At 42.2% G+C, this 19,269-nt stretch overlaps 1 protein-coding gene and 1 pseudogene across 6 annotated transcripts in view; both read left to right on the top strand.

The window, feature by feature from the left end:
* Positions 1–19,269, top strand: part of chico (insulin receptor substrate 1 chico) — a 1,085,300-nt gene that overhangs the window by 422,488 nt on the left and 643,543 nt on the right. The gene's annotated exons all lie outside the window — the stretch shown is intronic.
* On the top strand, positions 5,143–11,089 carry LOC137240213 (asparagine--tRNA ligase, cytoplasmic-like; annotated as a pseudogene).

The raw sequence follows: 19,269 nt of genomic DNA, 5'->3' as shown, positions 1-19,269 counted from the left end.
CGGGCGGTATGTCGCCAATCAAAAAAAAAGAGACGCTGTTGTGGTTGTTGCGGCCGTATGTTGCCAATATAAAAATGCTGTAGTGGTTGTTGTTGTGGTGTGCGCCACCAAATTAAAAATGTAGAATACTGCATCGTAGTTGTTGCCGTGCGGTATGTCGCCAAGAACCGTGCCCAGTGGGTCTTCTCCACAGAAAGATTAATTGCGCTCTGAAATTACATATAGCAGAAAATCTACTAAAAAAAATTCAATTAATTTAGTTACTCTAATTTTAATTTAATTAATTAATTATGTCTGCATGTTCATATACCCACCTACATGCATATATTTGCATGCAGGAGTGTATATGTCGATGCAAGTTTTCTTTTGGCTTGCTTGGGAGATAGGCCAGGTGGAAAACCCAGTTGCCATCACGCATGCCAGGACAAAAAAAAAAAAAAAAACAAAAAACAAAGCTGGACATGACCTTACCACTCATACAATGAGCTTGCTGGAAACTGGTTGCCACTTTCCGACGGTATCGCGGATACTTTTCGACGCGCACACATTTTTATTTTTTTGTTTTTTGTAAAATCGAGTTAATTTGCGCACTAAAAGATTTATAAACTCTTTCACTTTCGATAGAAAGCGCGCACTTCACTTTCGATTATTACCTATACTGGTTACTGTTAAAACAAGACTTTGGCCCCTTGACTCATTTCTCCCCTTCTAATAGCCACCGCCGTGCTAAGGAACGTTACCCAGGAACGGAAAATTTTTACCATTACATGCCAAACTTTCTTTTCGGCTTTCCCGTATTTTCCATCTATATAATCATGCACTCATACATTCGCCCGCTTACCGCTCCACAAAACGAACACCTACACAGATACATTCACACGTTCATAGCCTTGTACCAATACACATCCACAACCATAATACAGAACAAAACAAACACATAGGTGCATGACGTTCGTCAATGTTGCTAGGTTGTCAGCAACATGGTGATATGTTATTTATTAAAACAACATGATGCCAAGCGCAACATCTTATTTCCGCTGCAATATTGTGTTCACTAAAGATACAATGTTGTCAATACATGATGTCATTAGATTAGTGGCAACATTGCGGCCAAGGCACGGACCTGGACACAAAACACATAAACACATAGACATATATACACGCTGGCACTCATTCCAGCCAGTATGAAGACAGGCTGTCGTTACAGGCTCGCAACCGCCGATGGTGCCTGCACTATGGAGTGTGTGCGTAGAAAAGTTTAAACGTAGCCTGGCAAGTATCAAAATATCACAGATAGAAAAACTAAATAAAAAAAGAAAATAAAATAAAATATCACAGTTAGCAGAAAAATTATGAAAAAAAAGGTTTAATAAAATAAAATATCACATATCATATAGTCAAGTAGATAAAAAAAGGTAAAATAAATAAATAAATAAAATAAATAAATGTATTTGGCGACCTTTATGTAACTAAACTTTGTTGTTAGGCTGGCTTTAGGTCAATTTTCCTAAAAATAAAACACAAGTGTTTTTCTTCTAACCAATATATTTCGGTTACTCCACCGTAACCGTCTTCAGGGTAAAACTGTTGATAAAAACCTAAATAAAACACAAATTAACAAACTTCAAACGTAAGAAAGTAATAAAAAATTAACTCATTAAAAAATAATAATAAAAATGCATTATTTTTCCACATACATTAATTTTCACGTCTGCCCTGTGTGACGCGGAGTTTGGTACTGTTTATTAGTTAATAAGTGCTTATATATGTATATGCGCGTATGACGTATTCGGGCACGCCAAAAACATGAAAAACATCTTTTTCCAAAAACTTGACTACCTCAGCTGAAGTTGCCCTTTTCATTGGTTTTAAGAATACGAACTTTGAAAAATGGTCTAAACATATAAAGGCATACACATTACCATCACTAGAACGTGGATAGGGACCCATAAAGTCAATAAACAAACGTTGGAAAGGTCGCTCTGGGAGCTTTTGTTTGCCCATTAGTGGCTGTTTGTAGACATTTTGTGTTTTATTAATTCTGCAAGTTTCACACTCTTTAATATATGTGCTAACGTCTGAAACCATGCCTGGCCAATAATATTTCTGACGTAGTCGGGACAGTGTCTTGTGGATGCCACCATGACCAGCGGACGGTGAGCTGTGGGACGACTCTACCAGTCCCGGTCGCAATTCCGACGGAACCCTGAGCTTCCAGGTCTCGTCCGCTAGAAGATCGTCCCCCTGTCGAATTGCGTCCATTTATAAACGTAACCGTCCGATATGCATAAGTCTGGTAACTTGTCTTTGTTCTCGGTCACCGTCTTTTTTAACTCCGTATACTCCTCCGACTCGAAGCACGGTGACTCGAGACATACGTCGATGGCTCAGTCCTTCGTCTGTATTTCGTCCATGTGCATTCGTGAGAGTGTGTCAGGAACCACGTTTTGTGCAACTTTTGGATGTTGAATGTCGAAGTCATAACTCTGGAGTTTCAAACTCCATCTTGCCAACCTCCCAGAAAGAACTTTCTGATTCATGAGCCATATGAGGCTGGCATGATCAGTTATGATGGTGAACGGGGTTCCCTCCACGTAAGGTCGGAATCTCTTAACACTCACGATGGCGGCGTTGCATTCAAGTTCCGTAATGCTGTAATTTTTCTGCGCCTTATTTAATTTTGCCGAAACGTAGGCAATAGGTCTTTCGTTCTGGTCATCGTCCAACTGAAATAAAACCCCTCCCACTCCGTTAGTTCATGCATTACGTTGAATAAAAAATTTTCGTTAAAAAACAGAGTGGACAAATGCGTGGTGGCAACGGCGCGCACCCACGTATTTGTTAAAGAATGGTTAAGGCGAAAAAAAGGGAAGAAAATAAAAACACCAAAAAAGTTTCGTATTAATAAAAAAGGAATTCACAGTGGTTTTTTTATTCAATGGATATAAATACAACAAGTGTTAAGGATGATTTTAACAATGCTGTGAAAGGTTAAAATATTAAAAATATTTTAGGAAATTATTAAGTATATTTTTGGAAATTTACAACTTACGTGAACGTACGATTACGTGTACCTTTGCTGGCTGCTGGATCAAAAGAGGACGAGACTCTTTGCTACATGAGCCGATGAACCCACGATACAGCTCCTTCGTTGGGTTTCCCGGCAACAAAGTTGCCGTACTGCGGGCTCACAGCGGTAAAAATCTTAAGATACATACGTACTACCACTCACACATGCCTGTGTGTATTAGTGATCACAAGCATATGTGGGTGGTAGTAAACGGAGGAAAATAACTAAGAAAATTATGTTACGAGGGAGGGGAGATATATTTAGGCCTGTGGCCTTAACATACCGGCCCCCTTGCCGGTACAAGAAAAAATTAAAAAAAGGGATGCCACGTGATCGCACGTCCAGTAAGGCGCTGTAACGAAAGAAGGCAGTGCAGATGCGGACTGCAAGCACAGCACGCCAGATGGTTGACCTCGCGTTTCGCTCTCCTGTGGAAAAAGAAAAGAAGTTATTAGATATACGTACGTGGTTTTAAATTCCGTGCTGTAATTACATATTTTTATGAAAAAAGTCCTATTTTCGGCAGGCTCCTGAGACTACATTTGATGGCGGACTCAACCGATAGTGGCTTGCAACAATGCTGGCTTGAGTGGTCAAGTGTGTGGATGAGCCGAATTTCCCGCGAAGGATTATAGTGCATTGCCCTGATCCTTGACGCTCTAATTGCAGATCACGTACCAGCTCTGCATCGACGATTGTGCTGGTGGCGCAGGGATCGATGATAGCACGAACCAGATGTAAATGTCCCCGCGATTCGATGCGCACTATGGCCGTCGGCGCAATGGGCACGAAAGGCCGCATGATGGGTGATGGGGTCGTTGTCTGGGATAGGCGTCCCGTTCGGAAGCCGGCTGGTACGGCGTGTAATAGCGCTCGTCTACTGTCGACTTTGCTCGCGTTACTTTGACATGGCGCGGTTTTGTTTCGATTTTGCCTCGTTACGCGTTTAGTTGCTCTGGGCCGACCATGGGCAGCGCTTCCCTTCGATGATGTGGTATGGAGTTCGCTGTCCTGCTGCCGCCAATTGTCTTGTTCTTGTCGTTCTTTCTTGAACTTTTCCGCCTTCCGTCCATGCTGTAGCAGCGGCCGAAAACTACGCTTCCCAAGATTGCTGGTCGAGGGGTTTTGTTCGGCTCTAGCCATTTCTTCTTCCAACTCTGCCTCCTCGACTTGTTGGGCCCAAGACTTAGTTGGTCCCGATAAGTGGATCGACAACTCGTCGTCCGATTGGTTGTCCTCGCCGAGGACAATGGTTTCTGCGCGTGCAGGACGTTGGTCCTCGAGGTGAAGCGTAGTATGGTGCTTCTCGTTACACCTTTTGCATCGATATTTGCTTTTGCAGTTGTCAACGCGATGAAACGGCGACAAACAATTCGGGCACTATTTATGTAGTAGGACAGCCCGTAACCTTTCTTCGGGCGACTTGCTTCTGTACTCAGCGCAGAGCCTCATACTATGATTTCTACCGCAGAGCTGGCAGGCGACGTCTAAGCGCTTGGCGCTTCCCTCTGACTTGGCCAATAGAGTTTCGAAACGGGTCATGATCTGCAAAGAATATCGGTAACATTGATCATGACCACATAAATTGGGTGGGTTCTGTTTGGGTGGCGCAAGGTGACGGAAAAGCAAAAGGGGAAAAATCTTACGTGATTTCAATAACCGTACATGTAAATGATGCCTTAGGGCGGCGTCAGTTAGCAGTTTACCCCAAACTTCAGCCCTGAATTTAACGTCCAACCCAATTTGTGAACCTTGAAGAAACAAAATAAAATACGACCTTTGTCAAAGTTATTAAAGGGTCGAAGTTGCCTAACTTTTCGTTATGTTTTGAATTTAGTGCATTCATTCTGATAACTTTAATAAACTTCGTACGCTTTAACTTTGTCGTCAAAGTTGGAGTCGTACGCAATGCTAAATTCTATCTGACGCCGACTTTTAGGACTAGTTTATTTAGAATTTAATTTTTGTAATTTTGGTCGGTAGATGTCGCCGAATGTAGTCCTAAAAATTTATTTTTGATTTGTGGTGAACTTTGTTTTCACAACAAGTGGCCTGCCACCACACGGAACGGTTCGAAACCTGGCTGGAAAAGTACAACAAAGTTGCATTTCTATCATTCAACGTTATTTTCGACGTGTATTGTCGATAATGTTGAGATTTGTGGAATTAAGTATTTTTAATCTCCACCAAATGAATGATTGGTCGATATATAACACGCGACATGTGTGGCGTGTTGTGCCTGATATGTCGTGCGGCATGTAGTGCGTGACGTGTAGTGCGTGACGTGTAGTGCGGCATGTAGTGCGTGACGTGTATTGCGCGAGATGCTTGCGCATGAGGCCTAACGTTTGTATTGCAATAATCATTGACAGTCAGACATTAAGTGTAGAGATTTTGACATCTTCTACGCTTTTCCATTTCCTGAATGAAAAAAAAAATGTCATTGATATAAAACACGCGGTAAGTATAGGAAGCTAGTTGATTGATAATTGTAATATGTAATGTTAATTCATTTCTCTTTCTACTTTCAGGTATTATTAGTACAATCAACATTCACATCGGAATATTTGCCAAATAGCACCACTGCAACGTGGATAAATTTTTGCCATAGACAACGCCTATTGGTAGAAGTGAATGCATTTTACGTGACTGATGAAATTTGCTGTCGATTTTTTATAATTCCACTATGGCATCCGAAAGTTTTATAGATGAACTCTATACATCTGCAAAATGTGGTAGCGACGAAACTGTTAATGGCACTAAGGAAACCCCATACAAAACAATTTTGCAAGCTATGCGTCATGCTAAAGCAGAACCTTTCTCCACCATATATGTCGATAGTAAAGATCCAAATTCTGAAAGTAAATATGAAGTAGCTGCAAAATCACAACTAAAGAAAATACAAGAATTGTTTACACGTGAGGGCTACACAAATGCCGACAAGCAGCAGCGAGAAGCTGAAGATGCCGAAAAGCGTACTCATAACTTGGATGATACGCGAAAGATTAAAATTGTTGAGGATCCAAGTTTGCCTGCCGCTCGCAGCATAAAAATACGACATGGTGAAGAATATCGTGGCGAGCGTGTTAAGGTTTACGGTTGGGTACATCGCTTACGACGTCAGGGTAAAGGATTGATTTTTATAACCTTATGCGATGGTAATGGTTTTCTGCAGTGCGTACTTACTAATCAACTTTGTCATACCTATGAAGCGCTTGTTTTGACTACAGAAAGCTCGGTACCTTTATTTGATTTGGTACATTAAAAGCAGTGCCTGTTGGCAAATCGGCGGTGGGTGGGGCCGTGTGTAGAAGTCCACGAAAGTGGGGAAAGCTTCTGACCGCCATTCACCTGGGAATGGCCAGAGCGATTCTTTTGCATGCGGTTCAAGCAGCTCACTACTGCCGGTCGCTTGCGGCCAAGTATCCTCTGGGTAGCCGCTAAACACCCGTTTAGCGGTGAGCTAATGTGAGAAGGCGACAACCTGGCTAGGCCACTCTGACATAATCGGTTTAAGGGCTAGCCGGGGGAGATTTCATCGGCAGCGTCTGTACACCTCTAGGTGCGGCTGCAAGCGGGCGTCTGTCTTGGAGCAAGCGGCTCGCTATATAAACGTGCCAAGTAATATTTTCACCCCCGCTGAGCGGGTTGTGCGCTGGGCTTGGGACCCGCCACGTAAAACCATACTCCAATGAAATATAACAACAAGCCTCGGATAAATACACTCTCTATTGATGACGACCATGGCAAACGTTTGAAGGACAATGAATTGAGGGCATGCACCTGGAACGTCCGCTCCCTGAATGGGATTGGTGCAGATGCCCGGCTGGTTGATGTCCTCGTCAAAGCAAAATCTGACATCACCGCCATCCAAGAAATGCGTTGGACGAAGCAAGGAAGAAAGAAGATCAAAAATTGTGACATATATTGGAGTGGCCATGCGAATAAGCGCAGTTTCGGCGTCGGATTCGTGGTGGGAGAGAGACTTTGTCGCCAAGTGCTGGCGTTCACGCCTGTGGACGAGCGTCTCGCCGCTATTCGAATAAAAGCAAAATTTTTTAATATATCATTCATCTGCGCCCATGCGCCGACAGAGGAGAAAGACGATGAGGTGAAAGACACTTTTTATGAACAATTAGAACGCACATACGAGCGCTGCCCCCGTCATGATATAAAAGTCGTGCTTGGCGACTTTAACGCCAGGGTGGGCAAAGAAGGTGTTTTTGGCCCTACAGTCGGAAAGTTCAGCCTACACAATGAAACTTCTCCTAACGGACTGAGGCTGATTGACTTTGCCGATGCTCGAAACATGGTCATATCAAGCACGAGGTTCATGCATAAAAAGATACATCAAGCTACATGGCTGTCTCCTGATCGAAATACTCGCAATCAGATCGATCACGTTGTGATAGACGGACGGCATGCCTCCAGTGTTTTAGATGTGCGAACGATCCGAGGACCTAACATCGATTCGGACCATTATCTCGTTGCAACCAAAATACGCACCCGCCTCAACGCGGCTAAAAACAAGGAACAAAAAACACAAGGAAAGCTAGACGTCGAAAAGCTTCAATCACAACAGACTGCCAATGATTTCGCAACTCGACTCTCACACCTGCTCTCTGAGGGCACAACTCATCCTGAAGGAATACAGGAGCAGTGGGAGCATATCTCCAAAGCACTTCATACTGCCGCCGAGGAAAAAATTGGTTACCGGCGGCCACGAAAAAACAACTGGTATGATGAAGAATGCCGCGTTGCAACCGAAAGAAAAGACGCTGCCTACAGGGCTACGTTAAAAGCGAGTGCGACAAGAGGAGTGTGTGAACGCTATCGTGAGTTGAAAAGGGAAGCGAGACGCCATTCAGGAAGAAAAAAGCAGAAGCAGAAAGGCGTGAGTGCGAGGAGCTTGAGCTGCTAGCCACCAGGAATAACGCCCGAAAATTCTACCAAAAAATACGGCGACAGACGGAAGGTTTTAAGACCGGGGCAAACTCCTGTAGGAATGAAAACGGCGACCTTGTAACTGATGTCCAGAGAGTGCTTAGATTATGGAGGGAACACTTCTCTGCTCTCCTAAATGGAGGCAGCAATTCACCGCGCAGAGATGAAGAACCCGATCCCGCAATCGATGATGATGGAATATATGTCCCCCCGCCCGATTATGACGAAGTTAGAATAGCAATAACCAGATTGAAAAACAACAAGGCCGTGGGCGCTGATGGATTGCCTGCGGAGCTATTCAAGTTCGGCGGCGAGGAGTTGGTAAGGCGCATGCAGCAGCTTCTTAGCAAAATATGGGCGGACGAAAGCATGCCCGACGGTTGGAATCTAAGTGTTCTTTGCCGAGTCCACAAGAAGGGGGATACTGCAAAATGCACCAACTATCGTGGAATCAGCCTTCTTAATATCGCATATAAGGTCCTTTCAAGTGTATTGTGCGAAAGATTGAAGCCCACCGTGAACCGGCTGATTGGACCTTATCAGTGCGGCTTCAGACCTGGTAAATCTACCATCGACCAGATTTTCACAATGCGCCAAATCTTGGAAAAAACCCGTGAAAAGAGAATCGACACACATCACCTCTTCGTCGACTTTAAAGCCGCCTTCGACAGCACGAAAAGGAGCTGCCTATATGCCGCTATGTCTGAATTTGGTTTCCCCGCAAAACTTATACGGCTGTGCAAAATGACGTTAAGCAACACCATCAGCTCAGTCAGAATTGGGAAGGACCTCTCCGAGCCATTCGAAACTAAACGAGGTTTCAGACAGGGTGACCCCCTATCGTGCGATTTCTTTAATTTGATGCTGGAGAAAATTATACTAGCTGCAGAACTTAACCGCACTGGAACAATATACTATAAAAGCGTGCAATTACTGGCATATGCTGATGACATTGATATCATCGGCCTAAACACCCGCGCTGTTAGTTCTGCTTACTCCAAGCTGGAAAAAGAAGCGGTAAAGATGGGTTTGATGGTGAATGAGGACAAAACGAAGTACCTGCTGTCATCGAGCAAAGAGTCAGCGCATATGCGCCTTGGCAACCACGCTACTGTTGGCAGCCATAATTACGAAATAGTAAAAGACTTCGTTTATTTGGGAACCAGCATCAACATTAGCAACAACATCAGCACTGAAATCCAGCTAAGAATCAATCTTGCCAATAAATGCTACTTTGGACTAGGTAGGCAATTGAAAAGTAAAGTCCTCTCTCGGCGAACGAAAATCATACTCTACAAGTCACTTATCGTACCCGTCCTGCTATATGGGGCAGAAGCATGGACCATGACAACAGCAGATGAAGCGGCTTTGGGAGTGTTCGAGAGAAAAGTTCTTCGAAAGATTTATGGACCTCTACGCGTTGCCGATGGCGAGTACCGAAGAAGATTTAATGATGAGCTGTACGAGCTATACGCAGACATCAACATAGTCCAGCGAATTAAAACGCAGCGGCTGCGCTGGCTAGGCCATGTTATGCGAATGAAAGATGATGCTCCGGCCAAGAAAGTGTTTCTATCGGAACCCGCCTATGGAAGCAGAGGTAGAGGGCGGCCCCCACTCCGTTGGAAGGACCAGGTGGAAAACGATTTAAACTCCCTTGGTGTGACCAATTGGCGCCGGTTGGCGGAGCGAAGGAGCGACTGGCGCGCCTTGTTGGACGGCCATAACCGTTTAGACGGTTAAGCGCCAATTAAGTAAGTAAGTAAGTAAGTTGGCAAATCGGCACCAGGTGGCCATGAACTACATGTGGATTACTGGGAATTGATTGGTTTGGCGCCTGCTGGGGGTGCGGAGAGTATTTTGAACGAAGAAGCTCATCCATATGTACAATTGGATAATCGTCATATCATGATACGTGGTGAAAATACTTCAAAGATATTGAAAATGAGATCGGTTGGTATGCAAGCATTTCGTGGACACTTCTTCGATCGTGGCTACAATGAAGTGACACCCCCAACTTTGGTACAAACACAAGTTGAAGGAGGCTCAACTCTTTTTAAATTACAATACTTCAGTGAAGAAGCTTACCTAACTCAAAGCTCTCAGCTATATTTAGAAACTTGTTTGCCAGCACTTGGTGATGTTTTCTGTCTTGCGCAAAGTTTTCGTGCTGAACAAGCCGTACACGTCGCCATTTAGCTGAATATACGTACGTTGGAGCTGAATGTCCTTTCATAACATTCGTTGACTTATTGGGTCGTTTGGAAGATTTAGTGTGTGATGTTGTCGATCGTGTAATGTTAATAATGTTATGTCGTTTCCCAGTTAATATTAAATCGTTTTACATGTCAAAATGTGCTGAAGATGCCAACTTAACAGAAAGTGTCGATGTATTACTACCCAATGTTGGTGAAATTGTTGGTGGCTCAATGATGATTTATGATAGTGATGAACTACTGAAAGGCTACGAGCGCGAGGGCATTGATCCTACACCATATTATTGGTGTACAGACCAAAGAGTTTATGGTACACTACCTCATGGTGGTTATGGTCTTGGACTAGAACGTTTTCTTTGCTGGTTGTTAAATCGTTATCATATACGCGAAGTTTGCTTATATCCACGTTTCTTGGATCGGTGCAAACCATAAATGGAAGATAACACAACTCAGAGTGAAAAAAGGCAAAAAAAAGATAAGAAAAATTATGCAAAGTTACAAGCTTGAGGCATTCAATGGATAAATAAATTGTGTTCTTGCATTTCCAATATACCATTACTATATTTATTCATCAGCCGATTGTTATGAATCATAACGTTCTGCACGTAAAATATCTGCAAACATTACGCATATGTTACGTGGACGTTTAATGTCACAGGGTGTACCATTCGAGCAAATGCTCGATACTGAAGTTTTTCCATATTCAGTATTTTATGTATTCTATGAACAATATTTAGATATGTGGTCTGATACATTACAAAGTATGGGTATATCTGTGATAGCGATATTTATTGTGACCTTTGTATTAATGGGTTCTCGATATACATTCGTCGTTGGTTGTTGTGATAACAATCACAATGATTGTTATAAATCTTGGTGGTATAATATATTATTGGAATATATCATTGAATGCTGTGTCGCTGGTGAATTTGGTGATGGCTGTTGGTTTGGTATACATCGTGATCCTGAACAATTGATGGCGACTTTAAGAAAACTGCGTCGTCAACAGGATGCCAAGAAACGCAGAGGTAAGTGTGCCGCGAAGAAAACGTTAAGATTTTGTTATTGTTATTATTTATAGGTTTTCTACTTCTCCTTTCTTGGCAACAGCTGAAGAGCCAACACCACAGCAAGACCGCTACTGCACATGAAGATGAAGTGGATGAGGGTTCTGAATCTGCGCCAGCATCGACGGAAGGGGTTAAAGCCGGGAGTTTAGCTTGTGAGTAGTTTGTATTTATATTTACGCAAAATTTTTAATACCGATACATTTGTGGAACGAGTATATTAATTATGGTGTGATGTAAAAATACATGTTTCTACAAATGGCAGACATCAGGAAGCCGGTCAAAAACTCAAATCAGATTTCGCTTCTGGTTTTTTTTTTGCTTGTCTCTTATATCGTGATTAGTAGATTGATCCTGCGACATATCCCCATTTACATTTAGCCCAATAGTCTGTACTTAGAACTTATTCTTTTATTACGTGTGTTCGGTTTTGCTGGAACTTCATTAGTTGTACTAATGCTTATGTTTCATCTTGGGGGAGTAAACAATTTTGGGCAAATCCAATCGCTTCATTTTCACCATGACTGCCTTGCACACCTTTTGCGTATCCTGTTTGTGCAATGTTATGTTTTCATATATTTTTCATGAACTGCTATCATTTGGTGTGCCCTTTATCGTGCGCGTTTGGTTCTCGGGTATTGCTTCATTCAACATAAATCGTTTACACTGCGATTCGTTTGGATACAGACTGATTTATTAAAGCAGTAATAACACGAGTTTGTTGTGACTTGCTGATAAGGTTATCAAGGCATTTGTAAGTCTAGTGAGAATATCATTCATTAATTAGTTAAATAACGTTCGTGAAACTTTAAGCACATGCCCTTTACGTTATAATTATAAATATGTGGCTTCCATGGATTGTAGCACTTACACAAAAATTTAAAAACGCTGATTGGCTGATTTTCTGGTTACTTGACTGAATCGGCGGAATAAGCACATCTAATAACTTTCCTAATTAGATTATTAATTTTTAAGTTTCATAAGGTTCGGTTTGTTGATTAATTAGCTTACTATTACTTAGTTTACAGAAGAATGAAATTTATTAAATCGAAATAAACCAAGGAAATTAAATTTGGAACAATTTAAAATTACTTATTAGGGATTCAATAGCAATAAAGCTGTTATGGCAAACTGAATATAGTTTGTCAATCATATTATGGAATCATATTTGAACCAAATGTGGTTACTTTTAGTGATCAACAATTTTTAACCAATATTCATTCAATTTTCTGCATCTGTCCTGATTAGCTTTGTTGAGTGAGTCATGAATATGATACTTGTTAAAAGTTAATTTTCCGTTGAAGATCTTATTTCGTGTGAGATGTGAAGAATAAACATATGATAATCGTATCCGAAAATCATTCATAAATTTCGACCAAACGATTTAAATATGTTCACGAATATGATCTGAAACAGACTGTGAAAAGCAGTCAAATATTCCTCCCAAACGATTAAATTCATTTTCCTTGTCCTTATATAAAGAAATGGTATGAACAAATTTCTTTGAGGTTCCTTGCGATATTAAACTATTTTCGAACAATTGCGTGGTGGCAGCGGCGCGCCCACGCAATCGTTGGAAAAGGTATTATGTGGCAGACAGTATATCTGAGTTAGGGTTCTGTTGGCCTCGTTCTGGGGAACGAGAGCTGGGTTATTGGTTTGTTGGCCTTGTTCGGGGTGAACGAGAGCTGGGTTATTTGTGTGTTGGCCTCGTTCGGGGTGAACGAGAGCTGGGTTATTTGGGATAAAGGAGGGTGGACTATTAAAGTTCATTTTCGTTGTCGTTGGGCGGAAGTAGTACCAGTTTCGCGATTGGTCTGCTAATTTGTCCCTTAATTGTATTGACGTCAACAACACGTACACGGTTATCGGAACCTGGATGTGTGTTGACGATTCTCCCCATTCTCCACTCGTTTGGTTGCAGGTTATCCTCTTTTATGACGACTAGGTCCCCGGGTTTTAGGTTGGATTGTGGATGTTTCCATTTATACCATTTCTGGATCTCGGTGAGATATTCCGATTTCCATCTTTTGCAAAATGTTTGATGAAGGGCTTTCATCTTTTGCCATCGGTTTACAATTGAGGCTGGGTTTTCACTACAATCGAGTTCAGGTGGAGCTAAAAGATGCCCACCTACGAGAAAATGGCCTGGAGTAAGCGGCTCCAGGTCGGAAGGGTCGTTGGATGAGGGACTTAGAGGTCTCGAGTTGAGGCAATGATACAGTTTTGACCGGGGCTACTCTCGTCTTGGCCATCAGCAAGTTGGTGAAGACTTGATCCTTCGTTTGTACCCTCAGGAAGACAGTGGCGGCATATGCTTTTTCCGAGGCATCGCTGAATCCATGTATTTCGACATTGTCCTTCAATGTGTAGTGAACCTATCGCGGTATGCGTATATCGTTGATCTTTTCGTAGTCAGTCATGAATGATTGCCACCGATGTAGAGTAGTTTCAGACACATCTTCATCCCAGCCTGTCCCTTCCAACCAAATATTTTGCATTATTATTTTGGCTACAATTACGACTGGTGCCAGCCAGCCAAGAGGGTCGAAAAGTTTTGCGATCGCAGAAAGTATTGACCTTTTTGTTACGGCATGGTTATTGTCAAAGGGTTTCGCTGTGAAGTAGAAGTAGTCGAAATGGGCGTTCCACCTGATACCGAGTGCTTTTACCATGCTGGTGTCTTCAAACTCAAGAAAATCTCGCTTAATAGGTGTTGCTTCGGTATACCCTGTAGCATTTTCTTGCAATTGGACGTCCATTTTCGCAATGGGAAACCTGCCGATTGCAATGCCGATGATATTTCGTCCCTTGCCTTGATTGCAATTTCGATGCTGTGTCCACCGGCGAGTACGTCATCAACGTACATGCAATTTCGCAGGATATCTGCTGCCATTGGATGCGATGTCTCCACGTCATCAGCTAGTTGGTGCAGCGTTCGAATCGCAAGAAACGGAGCACAATTAACCTCAAAGGTTACCGTTTTCAATTCATAAATGTTAATTGGGGTTTTGGGGCATTTGCGAAATATGATTCGCTGGTATTTTGTTTGATTTTCATTAACCCATATTTGGCGGTACATTTTCTCTATGTCGCTGTTAAATACGTATTTGAACAACTGCCAACGTAGTATAAGGATTGTCAGGTCGGATTGAAGAATCGGACCTGGATATAAGGCATCATTTAGACTTTTGCCATTAGTGGTAGGACAAGATGCATTAAATACGACTCTGACTTTTGTCGTTGTACTTCCCTCCTTTATAACAGCATGGTGAGGTAGGAAGTAACAGTCATTTGAGTCTGGCGAAATATTGCCTATTTGTTTCATGTGCCCTAAGGTTTCATATTCGGATACAACTCTATTGTATTCCGTTTGAAGGACTGGGTTTTTCGCAAGTCGTGTCTCGTTGCGATAGAATTGAGAACTCGCACTTCTTAATGAGGGACCCAAGTTAAACTCTTTCCTAAAGGGTAAGGAGACTACGTATTTGCCATCGTTGTTCCGAACTGTTGTGGATTTGTATAGCTCCTCGCAGTAAGTGTCATCGTTATTGATGCTCCTTTTCTTTGGAATTTCCTCTATCTCCCATAAAGCCGCCAATTGTTTATCTAAAGTGACCTCATTGAAATATGAAACTAGGGTCTTATTTGTATCAACCGCATCTGTCCGGCCTGTCAAAATCCAGCCGAACACCGTTTCCTGTGCTATTAATGTGTTTAGCACGTCCTTCCTAATACCGCCTAGCATAATTTGGGGGTATATGTCTCCGCCCAGAATTAGGTCGACTGGCTCATTGACAAAGAATCTTTTGTCAGCCAGTACTAAGTCAGGGAATGCTTGCCTAGTCATTGCGTTTATTGGCAAGTTGGAGGATTCCCTGTTAGTTGTGGTAAAACCAGCATGATCGTATTGATCTCGATTAATGGGTCTGTTGGTGACCGCAATTGTATGTTGCACGCTTCTTTTACTTGTGCAGACATTGTATTATTGATGTCCGAAACTTGGGCATGCATGCGTTTAGTTGGCAGATTTATTCTGCGCTTGAGTTTCTCGGTTATGAATGAGCATTCAGATCCCGAGTCTATTAGGGCTCTCGCCGAATAGTGAACACCATTTAAATGAATATTTACCTGTGCTGTCCCTAAAAGCACTCCTTTACTTGTATTTGCGAAGCATGAGTTCACATTATTAATCGACCTGTTTTCCTTTTCAGCATTGCGACGCTTTTGAGCATCTCTTGACGTTGATGCTCCGATAGTATCTACCGAATTTGTAGTTTCGGGCTGATTCGGAATGTGAAGCAGCGTATTGTGTCTTAAATAACATGTGGCACAGTTCACTTGACTGGTGCACTTTGTTACCGAATGGCCAGCAGAAAGGTAGTTTATACACCCACGGCTGCTCTTAATTTGTTCAAACCGTTTAGTAGGCGTTAAACGTAAGAACTTTTCGCACTTTGCAATTCGATGTGCAGGACTGTTGCACATCTTACACGTAGGTTTGGCTACTGTTGCACTTGCCTGGTAGGAGCCTAATCGTTTCGACGATGTATCTGCCGAGGAACGATAAGCATGTGGCTTAGAGGGTTTTGAAACCGTATTCCCTCTTATATCTACGACAGTTTCCAACGTTTGGAATCTGCTGGATAAGAATTTATCCATGTCTGCCCATTTTGAAATTTCTGTTTTATTTTCTATGGTTTGTTCCCATAGAGCCAGTGTGGTTTCTGGCAGTTTTGTGGAGCACAAATACGTTAGAATTGCATCCCAGTTTGATATGTCAATATTGTGACATTGAAGCGCTGAGATACAATTGTTTATTTCACGTTGCAGTTTTTTAATGGAGCTACCGCATTCACTCTCAACTGCTTTTAGACTAAAAAGAATTTTTAATTGGGCATTGACCAAGATACGTTTGTTTTCGTATCGGTCACATAAATTTTTCCACGCTGTGTCGAAACCGTCTGTCGTTAAGGAACACCGCTCCACTATTCCTTTGGCCTCCCCTTGTTTTTTTGCCTTAAATAGTATAGTTTTTGTACTGCATGGAGTTTACTATTATTAATGTATATGGCAGTGAACATGTCCCTAAAGGACGGTCATGAAATATAGTCTCCCTTGAAAATATCCGTATCACACGCTGGCAGGCGCACATGATATCCCATATTATCTGAGACTCCTACCTTTTTCTCTTTCTTTTCAAATTCTTCCAAAAGCTCAGCTATTGCCGCCTGACACCTTAGGAAGCTGAAATAGCACATTTTATGCTTCTTTTTGATAGCTGATAGGTCCTTTGACTCAAGCTCTGATGAACCTACGAGCTTTTCGTATGTCCCCTTCGTAGCTTCCCACAGAGTTTTTAACTCATCCCTTTGGTATATTAGGGAGTGTTTACTGTGTTGTGAAGGTGACATATCGTGGAAGTCATTTTCATACTCGGTCACTGCATCTGCTTGGCGTGTATAGGTCTCCATTGTGGATAAAAATAAAAACCCAAAGGCTTATACAAAAATTAAAAGGAAATTGCTTTGCAGAGAGTAGTGAGTGAAAATGTCGCCAAAGGACAAAACTTGGAAGTGATAATGTTACAAGTGAAAAGATTTGGTGTATGCGTATGTATATAAATTTGCCAATAAGCAAGAAGAACAGTGAATATTCTAATTATGTAAGCCGATAAGTAATGGCTAAAGTGGAAAAAGGACTGTATTGAGGCTTATGTGCTAAGTGGGATAAGTACAATTTCGGGTGGCAACGGCGCGCACCCACGTAAATGTTAAAAGAAGGTGCTAATGCAGCTGTGTTAACGAATTGTGTAAGCCAATAAGTAATGGCTAGTGAAAAATGGTGTTAGTGAAAGAACAAACGAATCACACGTTATGGACTTTAAATAGCCTAATAAAGGACTGTATTCAACTTTGATCTTGTCCAGTGATCTCTTATATCTCACCAAAAAAATAGATCAGTCTAAACTGATATTTGTATTGCCGCAAGTGGAGATAATAAATTCTTGAATTTTTTGAAAAATTGTATGAGAAATAAGCCTATTGGCCACCCAAACAACAACAACTATATGTGTGTGTAAACTAATTGCACTTTGTATTATAGCAACAAACTGAATTGCGATCGTATTGCCCGTTTAAAATAAGCGCAAGTGATTTTGTGGAAAATGTGTTTAATTATTATTATTTTTTTTTTTGGTTAAATAACCTTAACAAATCAAACTTTAATTATGTGAATATATATATATATATATATATATATATATATATATATATATATATATATATATATATATATATATATATTTTTTTTTTTTCTATGAAAATTATGCAAAGGCGAAAGTAAAACAATTGCGCTAAGCGGTTGTTGTTGTTGTTGTTGTAGCAATGCTCGCCCCACCTAATAGCCGCGACCGATCACAAATTGTCATCAATATCCTTTAACGGGAGTCCAAGGAAACTTGCCGTTTCAACAGGGGTGGACCATAAGGAAAGGGGTGTTAGAGGCGTTGGTTCCACATTACAATTGAAGAGATGGTTGGTGTCATGTGGGGACACATTGCAAGAGGGGCATACATTTTGTATGTCAGGGTTGATTCTGGATAGGTAAGAGTTTAACCTGTTACAGTATCCAGAACGAAGTTGAGCAAGAGTGACACGCGTTTCCCTCGGGAGTATGCGTTCCTCTTCCGAAGTTTTGGATAATTTTCGTTAAGCACTGGATTCACCGGGCAATTCCCGGCATAAAGGTCCGACGCCTGTTTATGGAGTTCACCAAGGACCTGCTTGTGTTTTTTCACTTCATACGGCCGGGTTCTCAGGTGCCGTATTTCCTCAAAATGCTTACGGAGATGACTCCTTAAGCCCCTAGGCGGTGCTGGTTCATCAATCAGATGTCTGTTGGGATGCCCAGGTTTCTGGGTATTCAACAGGAACTGTTTGATCAGCATCTCATTTCTCTCCCTGATGGGGAGTATTCTCGCCTCATTATGCAGATGGTGTTCTGGGGACATAAGAAGACAGCCCGTGGCGATTCTGAGAGCAGTATTTTGGCAGGCCTGTAGTTTCTTCCAGTGGGTGATTTTTAGGCTTGGCGACCATATGGGTGACGCGTAGCACGTAATCGGCTGGCTAATTGCTTTGTATGTAGTCATGAGCGTTTCTTTATCTTTTCCCCAAGTACTGCCAGCGAGGGATTTGAGGATTTTGTTACGGCTCTGAATTCTCGGAACAATTGCGGCTGCGTGCTCACCAAAATGTAGATCCAGATCAAACGTCACACCCAAGATTTTGGGGTGTCGGACAGTCGGTAGCGTAGTGCCATCGACGTGGATGTTCAAAATGGTCGACATTTGGGGCGTCCATGTTGTAAATAAGGTCGCGGAAGATTTAGTCGGTGATAATGCCAGGTTTCGCGAGGCGAAAAAACTGGAGAGATCAGGGAGGTAGCCGTTTATTTTATTGCATAGCGCATCGATCTTTGGGCCTGGGCCTGTGGCAATTATTGTGCAGTCATCGGCGTAGGAAACGATTGTGACTCCTTCCGGTGGTGAAGGTAGCTTAGATATGTAGAAATTAAACAAAAGTGGAGATAGGACGCCACCCTGTGGCACCCCCTGTTTAATTCTCCTTGGTTTTGATGTTTCGTTTCTAAATTGCACCGATGCCTGCCGACCACCCAGATAATTTGCGGTCCACCTTTTAAGACATGGGGGAAGGGTAGACCCTTCCAGGTCCTGCAGTAACGAGCCATGGTTGACCGTATCAAAAGCTTTTGATAGGTCTAGCGCTACGAGTACTGTTCTATGGTGGGGGTATTGATTTAAACCGCAATTTATCTGGGTGCTAATGGCATTCAGCGCGGTGGTAGTGCTATGGAGTTTTCTGAAGCCATGCTGATGAGGGGCTAGCTGCAAATTTGCTTGGAAATAAGGGAGCAGAATGGCTTCAAGCGTCTTTGCCACTGGCGATAG

This window comes from Eurosta solidaginis, chromosome 2 (assembly GCF_040869045.1).
Source record: "Eurosta solidaginis isolate ZX-2024a chromosome 2, ASM4086904v1, whole genome shotgun sequence".
NCBI lineage: Eukaryota > Metazoa > Arthropoda > Insecta > Diptera > Tephritidae > Eurosta > Eurosta solidaginis.
The sequence above is the reverse complement of the archived record's forward strand: the minus strand, read 5'-3'. Positions and strand labels throughout refer to the sequence as shown.